Source organism: Saccopteryx bilineata, chromosome 8 (assembly GCF_036850765.1).
Source record: "Saccopteryx bilineata isolate mSacBil1 chromosome 8, mSacBil1_pri_phased_curated, whole genome shotgun sequence".
NCBI lineage: Eukaryota > Metazoa > Chordata > Mammalia > Chiroptera > Emballonuridae > Saccopteryx > Saccopteryx bilineata.
Genome location: NC_089497.1, coordinates 31950552 through 31966141, shown reverse-complemented (window position 1 = coordinate 31966141; position 15590 = coordinate 31950552).

Genomic DNA, 15590 nt, shown 5'->3' with positions numbered 1-15590 from the left:
TAACATAACTGTGCTTTATACCTGGTTGTAAAACCATCTCTTCTGGTAATAGCATTCATACTTTTTAAAAAAATTATCAAGTGACAGCTCAAGACTGTAGATAAAACCTTAGATAAGAAACAAGAAAAATGCCTGACCAAGCAGTGGCGCAGTGGCGCAGTGGATAGAGCCTTGGACTGGGATGCGGAAGGACCCAGGTTCGAGACCCTGAGGTTGCCAGTTTGAGTATGGGCTCATCTGGCTTGAGCAAAAAGCTCACCAGCTTGGATCCAAGGCTGCTGGCTTGAGCAAGGGGTTACTCGGTCTGTAGAGGCCTGCAGACAAGGCACATATGAGAAAGCAATGAACAACTAAGGTGTCGCAATGAAAAACTGATGATTGATGCTTCTCATCTCTCTTCATTCCTGTCTGTCCCTATCTATCCCTCTCTCTGTCCCTGTAAAAATAAAAAAGAAACAAGAAAATAATAACAATTTCTGAGTTTATATAGCAATTTTACTCTAAAATTAACCTTCTCAATCTCATCATAGGTTAAATTGGTACTATTTATTTTCAGATGCCATCTATAACAAGAAAGGCATTCAAAGTTAAATAATCTATTAGCAGAACTTTGAAACAATAAATATCATCACCATCACAGAAAACATATTTAGAAAAAGACTTTTGTTATAGTTTTGTTTTGGGATTGTTTTGCATGCCTATTGTACTTTCTAGAATCACAAAATAACTCTTGTTTCAAAACAGGGCTCGACCCTGGCTGGTTGGCTCAGCGGTAGAGCGTCGGCCTGGCGTGCGGGGAACCCGGGTTCGATTCCCGGCCAGGGCACATAGGAGAAGCGCCCATTTGCTTCTCCATCCCCACTCCTTCCTCTCTGTCTCTCTCTTCCCCTCCCGCAGCCAAGGCTCCATTGGAGCCAAGATGGCCGGGCGCTGGGGATGGCTCCTTGGCCTCTGCCCCAGGCGCTAGAGTGGCTCTGGTTGCGACAAAGCGACGCCCTGGAGGGGCAGAGCATTGCCCCCTGGTGGGCAGAGCGTAGCCCCTGGTGGGCGTGCCGGGTGGATCCCGGTCGGGCGCATGCGGGAGTCTGTCTGACTGTCTCTCCCCGTTTCCAGCTTCAGAAAGAAAAAAAAAAATCAAAACAGGGCTCAATTTGTACACATGTGATTAAACAATTAATTATAGACACCTTCAACTGAACAAGATGCTGGGATAGAGGCAGAGCAGCCATTCAATGTTGTTTCTGCATTAACTACCACTCTGTAATTTAGGAAGGGCACAAATACAGTCTACTTACACAGATTAGTTTAGTATCTCCTCTATTTCTCTGGAATCAATCTGAAAAAAAATGATCTTATTTAAAAGCTATGATTGTTGTTTGACGTTAATGGAAGAGCATGAATTAGACATAACAAAATGAGCCAAAATATTAAGATAATATTATAAAAGGAAAAGATTCATAGGAATTCCAGAAATTTTATTTTTAGCTGTTTAAGGTTAAAAGAAAATTTTTACATTATTTTTCCCAGAAATATTCTCAATTTATGAATGCATGCATGTTGTTACATCTATAAAACTAAAAATTATGGCACTACCATGCATAACATTTAACTCAGAATATTTGATTTTGCATCATTGGCCCTATTAAGTATCATTTAATTCATACCAAAACTATTATACAAAGTCTATGTTAACAACAAAAACTATATTATAGAAGCCTATATTGTGACCAATTTACCTATTTTAAGAGACTTATTGCATTATAATCTTCACTGAACTTCTAGATCTTCTAATATTTTATCAAGCAACTTTGAATTCATCCTTGTATTCTATTTTTTTATTCAGGTCCATTCTGGAGGATGAAGACTTCATGAGAAGACTTTATGAGAAATCATCTGACACAAAGCTATATACCAAATCTAGGCTAAATATGATAGGTTTCTCCATACTCAGTTATTTTGATGTTTGTGGAAGCAGATTTTGACAATTGAATAATATATTTTGACCAACCATGGATAAAACATTGCCTTCCGAAGTTATAGTACTTTTAGGTTAAAACAATACAGGTGTGTGCTAGGATCTGGTAATATTGGTGTTCTTTATTTGAAAATCACCAAAACTCGCTATAGCATATCTAAACCAAGGGAAACATTTAAAATTATTTTGGAAAAAGACAAAATTTGTGGTAAGATGAGCTAGGCTAGAAATTGGACAGGAAATTATACGTTAAATGGCATTGGTCTTACAGCAGGTAACATGTAGTTTGAGACCCTTTACTGGAATGAAATTGAATTACATATGCTTAAACCTTTTCTGTGGCATGCTCACATTTCTGATTCTGATGGATCTTCCTTGGTTGAATGTAGAATTTGAACCTTGCCAAGAGCAGACCAGTGCATACAGTTTAAAGTCTCACTGTACTGTACAGAACAGAAAAAGGACATTTAAATGTAATGAGGAGGGCCTGACCTGTGGTGGCGCGGTGGATAGAGTGTCAACCTGGAAACAGAGAGGTTGCTGGTTTGAATCCCTGGGCTTGCCTGGTCAAGGCACATGTGGGAGTTGATGCTTCCTGCTCCTCCCCCATTCTCTCTCTCTCTCTCTCTCTCTCTCTCTCTCCTCACCCTACACAATACAATTGTATGCTACAAATTTAGTCTTTTTTTAATTTTTTTTTAATATTTAATTTTTTCTTTTATTAATTTTTAGAGAGGAGAGAGAGAGAGAAGGGGAAAGGAGGAGCAGGAAGCATCAACTCCCATATGTGCCTTGACCAGGCAAGCCCAGGGTTCTGAACTGGCGACCTCAGCATTCCAGGTCGACGCTTTATCCACTGTGCCACCACAGGTCAGGCTAGTCTTATTTTTTAACAATTTAAAAATAATTACAGCTAAAAAAAAAATAAAATAAAAAAATAATTACAGCTAAGAATTAAGAAACTCAAATATTTTTTTCATTATTAGAATCTCATCAATAACAGTAGCAGAAAATGGACTAGCTGGGACAGGAGTGGGTATAAGGGTAAAAGGAACATTTAAAAAAATAAACTTGTCTGGAAATGTACAATTTTAGAGAGTTCTCTTCAAGCTGGATTGATGATTAAGTGTGACTCTTTTATCAACAAGAACCTGGAAATAAATCAAGCCTCTTATATGTATACCCCAGACACCTGCCAACTTCCATTGTATTAGATGCAAACTAAATTGTTTGAATTTTCATTTAAATGCAATTTCATGTAAAATTTGAATTATATAATACAGAAAAATAGCTCTAATTGCATAATGCGTTATCTTAGCAAATAAATAACATATGATTCGTGGAATGTACAAATGACACTCATAGAACTTTAATACATTTAATCATGTTACTCCCACTTACCAGTAATTTTATAATCACTTGGTGTCTAATTCTTTATAAAGTAAAATTTAAAACTTTCAATATCCTAACAAACAGAAACTTTTTATTCTTTATTTAACAAGTGAAATCTGTTCTACTTCCATTTTATTTTTTCAAAATGAGGTTACTTTAGTATTTCCTTATTTTGTCAAATAGCTTTGCCAAAGATGGTAAAAATGCAGTCCCTGAAGACAAAAAAATTACAAAAATGTAGACATGACACTTTACAGATGGTAGTTATGTACTTAAAATTTTATATAAAGTTATTTCAGACATCTATTTCCCGCTATTTTTTTTAAGCTCAACCACAGACAGAAAAAGTTTAAGCAATAAAAATCAAGCCATTTAGCAAGTAGGATATTGATCATTATTTAAATGACAATAATACTATAGTGTCTATTGAAAATATAAATCAATCATCCTGCCTGACCAGTGGTAGTCAACCTGGTCCCTACCGCCCACTAGTGGACATTCCAGCTTTCATGGTGGGCAGTAGCAGAGCAACCAAAGTAAAAAAAAAAAGATAGATTTAACTATAGTAAGTTGTTTTATAAAGATTTATTCTGCCAAACTTAGCAAAAATCCAACATAAAGTACTTTGTAAGTAATTATTATATGCTTTAACTTGTTGTAACTCTGCTTTATAAATTTTATAAAGTAAAGTTACTTCCCTACTTTATAAATCACCATTTCTGTGGAAACGGTGGGTGGTTAGAAAATTTTACTACTAACAGAGATACAAAAGTGGGCGGTAGGTATAAAAATGTTGACTACCCCTGATCTAGACACACAGTTGTAGCTCTGATTATGCAAATACAATGATTTTTAAAAAGTAAAACTCTGATTAGAGATTACTGCTGTTGTCACCTGATCAATCACCTCACAGTCCTCTTCCCTACATTATCTATCCTTTCTCAACTGCCATGCGCATACTCATACATGCACACACTGGAATGTGTTTTAATGCTGTGGATTGTTTACTTGGTTTTATAGCCAGCTCTATCATTTACTAAGTATGCAACGTCAGCTAAGTTATATACTTAACCTCTCCAAGCCTCTCTGTCTTCATCTGAAAAACAAAGATAGACACGATGAGTATTTTCGATAAGTGGAAAGTGCTTTTGTTGCAAGTATTGCTATTGTTGGTGTAGAGCTTTTAGGAGGATAACTAGTTGTGATATTAGTATGTGTTCATGGTTTACTCTCTGTATTTGAAAATTCATTCCCAGTCAAAATCAGATAGAAACATCTTGTTAGAAGATCGTTCTTGGAACATAGCACATATAAGAAAGAATAATTATGAAGCTTAGGATAAATCATAACTCTGATAAATCCTGAGAAAATTCAACTATTAAAGATACTTATTTATTTTTTACATTTTAATCTTCTCTTGTTTAGTTATAACAAACATCAGAATATAATAAGAGACTAAGCAGTACTGACTAGTGATGAAATTTAACAAATAGGATTAGATAATAATTTATCATCAGAGTCCAAAACACATTGGGCTATATTATCATTACAATACATTATTTTTATTTATTTGTACATTATTTACCACTATAATTAATTTAGGATTAAAACTGAATTGTAATGTTTCAATCAATAAGATCAAGAGAAAGATAAAATTTTGTATTAAAAAAATCACATAGCTTTAAATTGTAACTCTGCTTCCAACTCTTATTTTTTTTTAACAAAATACCCGATGTCTGACTGCATGTCCAACATCACAACAACCAACATTTAAATAGGAGAAGTCAGTTTTTTCCTATGTCTAACATAAACAATATTTTCTGCAGAAGATCAGAATTTTTTAACTACATATGAGCTAAAGATATAGAAACTTTGTTCTGGTGTCACTCTTTTAGGTCTAGGCCTCAAGATAAAGCATTTATAATTTAGAAATCTTACTCTTCTTGATAAAAATGAAAAATAAATCCTGAGTGAGAGTAAGTATGAAGGAACAAACACTTAACTAGAAAATAAGAGGTCTGGTCTAGTCCTGAGTCTTATTCAATCTATCTTGGTAACCTCAAGCAAATAAACTAGTCTTTCTGTAAAATGAAAATGTTTGGGAAACAATCCTAAGCATCATTTTCTTGTTAATGTTTCTTGGGGGAAAAAATTCCATCATATGTTATTTTAATGTGATATTTTTGACAACACACATGAATACCACACACACTCCACATAGACAAATATGCACATACTTATAGATACACATTATTCAAACTTTTCTTCTCTCCCTTTTTCTTAGACAAATATTGAAACTCATAATCCAATACTCTTATTCTTATTAAGCAAACAAGATATCTGAAAGGATCTGTCATCAAATCAGGAGGATTCTTTGTCAGATTTATTTCCCTAGGGAAATATTTATGCCAATAATAAAATTCTAGGATTGACTTTTGTGTAGAAGTAAAATGCCTGTTTTGGCTAGTAAAAGAAAAATGGAGGATATGTCCTTTATCATCCAATGAAATAAAAAGTGCTCAGCAAGTGCTTAAGTAAAATCCTCCCCCCTCAGTTAAGACACAGTCCACCTAACACACCTCTGTTTTTATTAGTGATTCTTATCATTTTGTCCTCAACTAGTAAGAAACATGTTTAATTCTAGCTTGGGTAAAAATAGAAGTAAAAAGTAACATCAGCTGTCTCTTCTTCCCTGGTGAAAAGATAGACTTGAAGACATAATTGGCCCTTCCTGACTCTTAATTTATATGACTGACAGTTAAAACACCTTGTGCTCAGTGGAAACCAAATTGAGTACCAGAGTAGAGAGAGGAGAAACAGCCAAATTAAAAAGTAAATTAGATGTGCTTCTCTGAGTTTGAATTTGCTAGGCTTCTTACTTTATCTCTATGGCAATGTGTAATTCCATCTACAAGAAGGTAAAGAAGGTTAGAAGAGCCATCAGGAATAGAAATAAATTCCTACTGATCTTCAAAAGAAATATATATCTTGTTGGTCTGCCTCTTAGTTCCTAAATAAGGAGATGTCTTTTACACAAGCAGACCATTTGTAGGTTATGTTAGCAAACCACAAAACATCTTTTCATATTACTTACTAACCCAGGATTGTGCTACCAAGCTACTATGGCTTACACATATTCTTTAGTTATGGCAGGTGGTTCATTTGATTCCTCAAACTCTTCCTTGTAACTCAACAAAAGAATTAGAAAATTGCGTTAGATGACCATTATGTAGTGTTTTTACTCGTACAAAGTAATCCACACCAAATGAAATCCTTCTTGACCCTCCAAAAAATCAATGCAGTATTATAAGCTTCTTTAATACACTTTGTAGGAACAAGGAACAGATCAAGGATGAATATAAATAAATGATGATTTAACTGATTCTAGCTCTCCCAGCTACAACAGTAAAAGGAATGGAATTGAAAAATTGGATTGATCCATCTTCCCTTTCCTTTTCGTCTATCTCCGCCTTTTTTTTTTTTTTTACCAAATTAACAGGAAAAAACATGTCAAAGAGTGTGTGCCAGTGATGAAGTAGCCATCCTCACAAACATGGTTAAAAGATGCCTATTTGCATGTTCTGTAGCTGAAAACCCAGACATTGTTTTGAAAACTCCAAACCCATAATCAAAAATACCGCTGTAGAATTTTTAAAAAATTAAATTTATTCAGTAACATTGTTTGATAAGATTATATAGTTTTAAATCTACAATTCTGTCATATACTTTCTGTATATTGCATTGTGTGCCCATCATCCAACCTGAAATATTCTTCCATCACCATATATTTGACTTCCTTACACAAACTTTTATTGTACTTGTAGATTAAATGGAGAGCATCTAAACCTGAGTTCTCATTGTTCTTACTGTAATAAGTACCTAGATATTGGAGAAGATTTAGTTTTCTATATAATTATTTAAAATTCATAAAAATTAATAATATACCTAATATTATTTGCTAATTACTCTAAATTTATATATTTTTTCTCTTTTCATCCTCAAAGTAACCTTCAGCGTAAGATACAACTAATAGCTCTACTTAACAAATGAGAAGACAGAGAGTATTAAAATTTATTTTAGTTCATTTAAATAATAAGTAGTAGAGTCAATGTTTAAGCCTAGGCAGTCTCTGTCCAGAATGTCATTTAAGTATTTTATCATTTGGCAGTATAAGATTATAATTTATACTATGGATTATACATGAATGCTTTGAGTTACAAGACATTTTAACCAATATACTGTTATTTAAATTAGAGAAGGCTTTGGTTTCTTAATTAAAATTCCATTAATTGTAATTTTGTTTCTGTATAATACCATCGCTGTTCTTAGAAGAGTAAAATTTGAGGCATCTCAGATGTGATCAGTTGAGACTCATCAAATTCATCATGTAAAAATAGCAGAATATTCTTTAATATTTTATCAAACTTAGATACTATATAAGAAAACTACATAAACTAAAGGCATTAGTAACTTGCCCCTGAAATTTATAACAGAAAGCTATCAAGCATAGGACAGGGAAAATAACTTAGTCATCAATGTTTTATACTGTCAAATTAACTGCTTCAAATGTAAACCTTGGGGTTTGCATCCCTTTTTGAATAATACTGGTTGAGTGTCTTGCAAATATTCACTAAAGTCTAGATTAAACTGGAAAATGAATGAGTTCAAGCATATTATTAATTCAGCTTCTCTTCATTAGAAATTCACAATGTTATATCGTTCAATGATTGCAATTTAAAAATATAAAATCAAATGAAGTAAACATTACCATAACTAATATTAATTCAAAAACATTACACTTTAGCAATCAACCTTACAAATGAACCAATAATATCAGGATATGATGAACAATGCTCCTGGTTGTGTAGGGATGGTACTTATACACAAGGTCTAATGAATTGGGAACATTTCTTGAACATACACAGTATGTATGAAGAATGGATATAATACAAGACTTGAAAAGAATGAATGAAGATGGCAACTTTGCTTATGGTACTTATAATAAAATATGTCCTTATAATAAAATATTGATGAAAATGTAATTCAACTTTTTGGGAAAAAAAATATTTCTCAACTTACAATATTTAGGGAAATTTATTAATAGTCCTCCTCATTGTCTAATTTGAGCTACTTACTATATTATAAGATATGCTTTTATTTATGTATTTATTTATTTATTTTGAAAGAGACAGAGAGAGTCAGAGAGAGGGACGGACAGACAAGAAGGGAGTGAGAAGAGAAGCATCAATTCTTTGTTGCAGCTTCTGAGTTGTTCAGTGATTGCTTTCTCATATTGCCTTGACCGAGGGGCTACAGCTGAGTTAGTGAACCCTTGCTCAATACAATGACCTTGGGCTCAAGCTGGTGAGCCTTGTTGAAACTAGATAAGCCTGCGCAGATGAGCCCGTGCAGATGAGTCTGTGCAGATGAGCCCGCACTCAGGTCAGCAACCTTGGGGTCTCGAACCTAGGTCCTTCTCGTCACAGTCCAATGCTCTATCCACTGCACCACCGCCTGGTTAGGTTAAAGTATGCTTTTAGCCTATAAGTACACCAACGTCAAGGATCATGCCTCCTCACTTGGGGCTAAATTCTCTGTATTTATTAAAAAGCTTGCCAAATATTAAATCCCTTTTCTTTGTTCCTTTCTTCTTTCTTCCCTAATTTACTTTATTTTTTTTCTTTCTTTCTCTCTGTTTCTCCCTTTCTTCCTTCATTCTGTTCTTTCCTCCTCCCTTCCTTCATTTCTTCAGTCTTTTCTAACTTACTTCTCTCTCAAGAAGGTCTAGTGAGAATGCAGGCAAACAAATTTATGGATTGAGAGTTTCTCAAGGAAAGAAGCAACATCTTTTTACTAAGATAGTCTGAAAACAAAGACAGGGAGAATGTCTTGTGTAACTAGCTTATTTTCCTCTCATCTTGAACTCTATTTTGTAGAACCTGGCATCTCACTTTGACATTATACCATTACTTATATTGCTTTGTGTTTACCTGGAGAGAAAAAAAAAATAGTGACTCCCATGAATGATTCCTACAGTTTGCTTTAAGCTTAGCTTTATAATAATAAGCATTCAATAAGAATCCAATATTGTAACCAAGCAAGGAGTCCATCCACCCAGTGATGTGATGGCCAATTATGCTAAGACTGGGGTGCAGTGAGAGAAAGTGAAATTTATCGTATAGCACTACACAGTGGAGAATAGGCTGCTTGTGCTGGAAATATCTGAGCTACATGATGGCTTGCAGACAAGGGGTTTTATAAAACAAAAGTAATGAATAAGTAAAAAATTCATGGCTATGGACTATGTTGATTGGTCAGTTCTTATGTGAACTTCAGAGATCAAATCAAATAAGAAACCTGATTTCTTTAGCTCCTGGCGGCATCTGGCATCTTGTCTGGGTTTATGTGATTATGGCGAGGTGGACTTGAACAGAAATATAGGTATGTAAGGCATCCTGGAGTTGTGAGCCAGTGACATTATTTTAAGAGTAGAAAGAAAATAACAGAGCTATACACTTCATGTTTAACACGTTACCTTCATCTGTTATTTTAAGCAGAGTGCACCATCTCTATGTTGCTTCCCGGGCAGGCCCACGAGCCCCGGGATATGATTAAATTCCAATGTAGCTACGACTATAAAAATGGCTAATTTAATCATTTTAACAAAAAGATAAATTATAATATATCGAGTCAGTTTTTGTTTGCTGTGGGTTTCAATATATTCCTACACCAAAAACAGAGAACTTTCCAGGCTACGGGGATAGAAATTTAAGTTTCTATTTGGGAAGTATAATGCTGGCAAGAGCATTGTTTCCCACCCATAACACAGCAACATAAAAAGCTGGATAGTGTATAAATCAAACTTTTCTTAACCTCATCAAAGAATTGAAGCGATAAGGCAACAAACTAATGAAAAAAATCTATGTAAAACAAGTGTTTCATACAGAGATAACACAGAACTGAGCTGACAGGGGTCAGATGCAATAAGCCGACAAACAGGAAAGAATTCAGCTAACATTTAAACACATTGCTGAAAAAAATGAGTACAAACAAGTGTGAAAGGAAATTTTAAAAACACAATAATAATTCATGCCCACTTGCAACATTTTTCTCCACAGACCTCAAGAGGTAATCATGAGAAATACAGGGGAGCAAACCTCATGTCAATCCAGGAGAGAGGACTTCCATTCAGGAAAGGCATTAACTTTCACTCATTTACAACAAAGTCTAAGCCACTGGCATAAAGAAGTAAAACACATAACCCCTAGGTAAAACTCCTTTGCATCTGAATAAGAGCAATTTAAAAAGAAGCCCATTCTTAGGAAAAAAGGTACTCAGGACTCAGATCCTTAGAGATTCTCCACTAGGGAAGGGGTAGTGGATTCTCAGACCGTTGAGAATCAGGAACAGAAAATATGCCTAAAACTAAGAATGAATCAGAACACTAGAGACCATCCGTGCCCTCCATACAAAGTACCAGGTTATCAAGAGTTGCATGACAAATAACAACAGTCTACTATATGAGAAGGACTGAATTGTGAAGTGGAATATTCTCCAACACAGAAGTTCAAGAAAATGATCTAAAGCAGAGAATGGAGCAGACATGAATAAAATTCTCTAGCAAACCAGACCACACAATAAATAAAAGGCAAAAGTAAAAATAATTTAACTTTGAAGCATAACTAGGGTCACGATAATAAATATATTAAGAAGAAATATAGTTTATCATCTCACTAGAATAACAACGTGCTACACAAAAGGCTTAGCAAAAGAAGTTTAACATTTTCTTTTTTTATAAATAAATTTTTATTAATGTTAACGGGGTAACATCAATAAATCAGGGTACATATATTCAAAGAAAACATGTCCAGGTTATCTTGTCATTCAATTATGTTGCATACCCATCACTCAAAGTCAGATTGTCCTCCATCACCCTCTATCTAGTTTTCTTTGTGACCCTCCTCCTCCCCTTCCCCTCTCCCTCCTTCCCTCTAGCGCCCCCCTCCACCCCTGGTAACCACCACACTCTTGTCCATGTTGCTTAGTCTTGTTTTTATGTCCCACCAATGTATGGAATCATGTAGTTCTTGGTTTTTTCTGATTTACTTATTTCACTCCTTATAATGTTATCAAGATCTCACTATTTTGTTGTAAATGATCTGATGTCATCATTTCTTATGGCTGAGTAGTATATCATAGTGTATATGTACCACATCTTTTTTTATTATTATTATTTTTTTGTATTTTTCTGAAGCTGGAAACAGGGAGGCAGTCAGACAGACTCCTGCATGCGCCCGACCAGGATCTACCCAGCACGCCCACCAGGGGGCAATGCTCTGCCCATCTGGGGCGTCGCTCTGTCGCGACCAGAGCCACTCTAGCACCTGGGGCAGAGGCCAAGGAGCCATCCCCAGCGCCCGGGCCATCTTTGCTCCAATGGAGCCTCGGCTGTGGGAGGGGAAGAGAGAGACAGAGAGGAAGGAGAGGGGGAAGGGTGGAGAAGCAGATGGGCGTCTCTCCTGTGTGCCCTGGCCGGGAATCGAACCCGGGACTTCCGCACGCCAGGCCGACGCTCTACCACTGAGCAAACCGGCCAGGACGGTACCACATCTTCTTTATCCAGTCTTCTATTGAAGGGCTTTTTGGTTGTTTCCATGTCTTGGCCACTGTGAACAATGCTGCAATAAACATGGGGCTACATGTGTCTTTACATATCAGTGTTTCTGAGTTTTGGGGGTATATACCCAGTAGAGGGATTGCTGGGTCATAAGGTAGTTCGATTTTCATTTTTTTGAGGAACCACCATACTTTCTTCCATAATAGCTGTACTACTTTACAGTCCCACCAACAGTGAATGAGAGTTTAACATTTTCAAGAATGAATGTTATATGCCTTAATCTCTGCACTCTGTCAAGTTGTCTAGTTGTCTACTAACAATTATAAGACACATAAATAGGCCCTGGCCAGTTGGCTCAGTGGTAGAGCATCGGCCTGGCGTGCAGAAGTCCCAGGTTCGATTCCCGGCCAGGGCACACAGGAGAGGCGCCCATCTGCTTCTCCACCCCTCCCCCTCTCCTTCTTCTCTGTCTCTCTCTTCCCCTCCCGCAGCCAAGGCTCCATTGGAGCAAAGATGACCCGGGCGCTGGGGATGGCTCTGTGGCCTCTGCCTCAGGCGCTAGAGTGGCTCTGGTCGCGACATAGCGACGCCCCAGATGGGCAGAGCATCGCCCCCTCGTGGGCAGAGCATCGCCCCCTGGTGGGCGTGCTGGGTGGATCCCGGTCGGGCGCATGCGGGAGTCTGACTGTCTCTCCCCGTTTCCAGCTTCAGAAAAATGGAAAAATAAATAAATAAAAATAAGACACATAAATAAGCAAGAAAAAAAATCACATTTTTTCAGAGACAAAGTAACCCACAGAACCAGATTCAGACTTTACTTCAGTTTTGGAAAATAACTATAATTAATATTATATAATTTTATATAATATAATATAATCATATAATATTATAGTTATTAATAAGGATAGTAAAGATAATGTTAAAATAACTATATTTTATTTCTCTGTCAGTTGATTAAATATTTTAAAGTCTATAGAGAAAAATACTGGCAACACAAATGGACATATGGAGCAAAAATATATAAGCTAAAAGAAATAATCAAATGGAAAATCTTGGAAGTAGAAGTGAATTCTGCCTCTGATGGGCTCATCAATAAATTCAACACAGAATAGAAAAATATCATTGAACATGAATATAAATCAGTAGGAAGTATGCAAAGAGAAACACAAGCAGAAAAATGAATGAGAAATAAACCAAGGCCTCTAAGAGCTCTAGGAAAATATCTAATCTGTCAAAAAATAAAATCTCAGAAGAAAAAAAGAAAAGAATAAAGTATAAAAAGTATTTGAAAGATAAAGGCCAAGACTGCAACATATAAATTCCAGAAATTCAGCAAATACCAGTTATAAATACTAAATCCTCCCCCACACATACACACTTATTGTTGTGTAAACAAGTTTGTAAAATTTGTTTAGGTTTCCTCACTTGTATTTGGCACTGGCATGGGGCAGTACCATGCATGCGTGGGTGTCTGCGTGCGTGTGTGTGTGTGTGTGTGTGTGTGTGTGGTCTGTGGGTGCTTGCCCTTTGAGCAGCAGATGGCAAATTGCGGAGTGCCTGCCTCCATGGGGAGGGGCAAATGTTTGCTATTGTTTGCCAAAGAAGGGGTATTTTCCCCCAGCCTGTTTTGCTGGTAGGGGTTGGGGATCGAGAGACCTGGGAGAGAGGGAAGCAGTCTTCCCTACCAGTTTTCTTGTCCGCCCTTGGGAGACTTTAATAAATGAAATGGCCCACAATTTTGTGGCTCCACAGTTCCTTTACCGTCTGCTTGAATCCAATGTGAACCTGCGTGACCATGGCGGCTGCCACTGGCCTTACACTTACGTAAATGCATTATTGGCAAACTGATGAAAACTAAAAATTAAAAAAATAAAAAACATTGGAAGCAACCAGAGAATGAAATTCATAATTGAAGCAGACTGCTTGACATAACAATAAAAAATGCAGTGGATTTCTAAACACAAATTAGAAGACAATGGAATGACATTTTAAAGTACTGAAGAGAAAATAACTGTTTACTCATAAACTTATACCAACAAAAAGTGACTTTTATACATGAAGAGCCACATCTCTCTCAAAAGGATTTCTGAAACAGTAGAGAAAGGAACTCTAAGAATTCTGGCAAAACAATTACATAATTAAGGAAAAAAAATTTTTTTTTTGTATTTTCCAAAGCTGGAAATGGGGAGGCAGTCAGACAGACTCCCACATGCGCCCGACCGGAATCCACCTGGCACGCCCACCAGGGGGCAATGCTCTGCCCATCCGGGGGCGTCGCTCTGCTGCAATCAGAGCCATTCCAACACCTGAGGCAGAGGCCATAGAGCCATCCTCAGCGCCAGGGCAGACTTTGCTCCAATGGAGCCTTGGCTGCGGGAGGGGAAGAGAGAGACAGAGAGGAAGGAGAGGGGGAGGGATGGAGAAGCAGATGGGCACTTCTCCTGTGTGCCCTGGACAGGATTCGAACCTGGGACTCCTGCATGCCAGTCCGATGCTCTACCACTGAGCCAACTGGCCAGGGCTATACTAAGGAAAATTATTAAAACAAACAAACAAAAAACAGTATCTTAAGAGCATGAAGTTGTTTTCTATTATTGCTCTAAAAAGTAACCACAAACCTAATGCCCAAAACACCAGTTCTAGGGTTCAGAAATCCGAAGTACACCTGTCTCAGCTAGAACCAAGGTACAGACAAAAATGTGGATTCCTCCTGAAGACTTAGGAAGGATCCATTCCCTTACCTTTCCCAACTTCTAGCAACCACCCACATTCCTTGCCTCATGACCTCATTCCATCTCTAAAAATGGTAGTGTGTTCCTTACCTTGTATCACTGACCAACACTCCTTCTTCCTTCCCTCTTTCACATCTAAGGATCTTTGTGATTAATTTATCCTGCAAGAATAATTCAGAATAATCTCCCTTATTTTATGTAAATTTATTATCAATCTTAATTTCATTTACAAATTTAATCTCTCCTTGCCATTTGATATAATTTATTGATAGGTTCTTGGGATTAAAACATTGACATTTGGGGACTATTATTATGCCTCCTGAAGTCCAGTTTCTGATATCAAAAATTCACATCCATACCACATGCAAATGTATTCATCTTATCTCAAAGTTACCAAAAGTGTCAATCACTTTGGGCATCAATTCATCTAAATTTTTTATTAGTTTCATTACATCAAAAACACTAGATCTCACTATCTAATTCAACTAAATTGGGTATAGTTAAGGTTGTGAGTATAATCCAACCTGAAGCAAAATTTCTCTTCATCTATAGATCTGTAAAACCAGTACATGTTTTATCTACTTGCAAAATAAAATAGTAGTATAGAAATAGATGAACAGTGATAGAGAGTCCCAGTCAAAAAGGAAGAAAACAAAGGGGAAAAAATAATTCAGCTATCCCAAGCAATTCAAAACCCAGCTTGGAAACAATATAATGTTTCAAAACTTGAGAATAATATTTGGTGTTTGAAAGTTCCACTTACTAGGCTCACAGTTCAGTTGCTGGAGTCATTCTTCCCTCTCATGAAAGATAGCATGTGTTTGAAGCTCAGTAATTTTATCATTCTGTTTTCTGCCTATAGAATTTTGAGAGC